This window comes from Carya illinoinensis, chromosome 12, assembly GCF_018687715.1.
Source record: "Carya illinoinensis cultivar Pawnee chromosome 12, C.illinoinensisPawnee_v1, whole genome shotgun sequence".
Lineage (NCBI taxonomy): Eukaryota > Viridiplantae > Streptophyta > Magnoliopsida > Fagales > Juglandaceae > Carya > Carya illinoinensis.
Genome location: NC_056763.1, coordinates 5,200,399 through 5,202,434, shown reverse-complemented (window position 1 = coordinate 5,202,434; position 2,036 = coordinate 5,200,399).

Below are 2,036 nucleotides of genomic sequence, written 5' to 3'. Positions count from 1 at the left end.
TTATGTCCATGTTCACATTAAGTTTCAAGTTCATGTTCATATCATGTTATATTCATGTTTATGTTATGTTCAAACTCACGTTCACGTTAAGTTTCAAGTTCATAATCATATCATATTATGTTCTCGTTTATGTTATGTTCAAGCTCATGTTCATATTCATGTTATGTTATGTTTATGTTTACGTAATGTTTCAAGTTTACGTTCATGTCATGTTATGTTCACGTATATGTTATGTTCAAGTTCACGTCTATGTTATGTTATGTTCACGTTCACATTATATCTCAAGTTTACGTTTATGTCATATTATGCTCAGGTTTATGTTAAGTTCAAGTTCATGTTTATGTTATGTATGTTCACATTCATGCTATGTTTCAAGTTTACATTCTTGTTATGTTGATAGTCCATATTATGTTTTAAGTTCAAGTTCATGTCATGTCAAAATCAAGCTCGGTTCACGTTTCAAGTCAGGTTATGTCAGTTATGCCATGCTATATATCAAGTTATGTTATGCTTACTTATGACTTTATTTATGCATTCATGCTTTTAATGTCATGCATGCATCATTAACCTGTGTGGGAGTTTCTTGTTAACTTACTGAGATTTCTAATCAAATCTCACCGCAACTACCATTCCCCTTGAATGATTGGCGATGTGTTAGGATCAGAACAGGTAGCATACACTGGTAGACTGGAGGAGGTTGACTAGACGCCACAGACATGACGCAGAGCTTACAGCTTCCATTGGTAGTTTTTAGATAGTATTATGGCCTTGTTAGTCGAGTTAGATGAGTTATTCGACGAACTTCCTCAATAGTGTATTTTTGGTAATGTAAATATGGAGTCTGGTCTATCTTGTTTTTGATATTATAGCCTTCTGAGATTGGTACTTAAATTGTGGATGTTTATTTTGTTAAGTATACTTGGATTACGATTAACTATTTGGGAATTATAAGTTTGGTGCATAGTATTGCTAAAAAAAAAAATTATTCGCTGCGAATATTACATAATGCTAGATGCATGATAGAAATATTGCATCTTATATATCATCAACGGGGTCAAGTAATCTTGTGTTGCATGTCCCGACGCTTCAGATGTTCATTCAATCCCAAACGGAATCTAGGGGCATCACACCTATCGACCTAGCGAGACATATTTTCGCTAGGATTTGATCAGAGGCCATCTACATTACTACAGATATATTGCCATTTGGGGTCCTGTTCACATGATTTCTTTTAACGATGAGGGTCTAGCCAAATGCGTTTGAGTGTGTTCGGAGCCAATTGGATTGATCAACTCCATGACCTTGTCTCATGGCATGGGACACTCGAGATTTTATATTCGTGCACCCACTACAGAGGCGGTCGATGCTCAAGTAGATGCACACCTGAGACATCATGGTATATCGGGTGAGGCATCTACACAGGGCGCATAACGCACTGCTACTTATGAGGAGATTGCAGATATTGTGCATGCAGAAATTCACACACAATTAGTAGAGTTGATTGATGTAGTGTGTACGGAAGTCCAAATCGCCCTAATAAAGACTGAGCCAAAGATCATGTCTCAGTTGCTAGATATGGAGACACGCCTTGGTGGAGTTGAGGCAATGCTACTAGATCTAGGCCAATAGTGTATATGTTTTATTTGCATTTTTTTGGTTTTTTGTATGGATACTAGCTATGTGTGTTTTGTATAATTAATATAAATCGTCGTTTCATTTTCTAAATTAGTTATTGATTTTCTTTATTCATTTGTATTATTTAAATGCAATATTTATTATATAAACTAAACATTTACCTATAACTAATTAATATGGTATTTTTTTGAATTTAAAATTTGTAAAAGTTCTACTGCTGTTCAAACACATAGATTGAAGCATTCGAACATATTTTCTACTCCAGCCAAACATTTATTCATCTATAAACAGTCAGAATTTCCATTCAAACCATTCAATGGTCGTTCGAACATTAACTTTTATGTTTTAATGGTAACTTCTTCGTGTTCAAACATCTAAATAGACTGGTCAAATGGCTACTC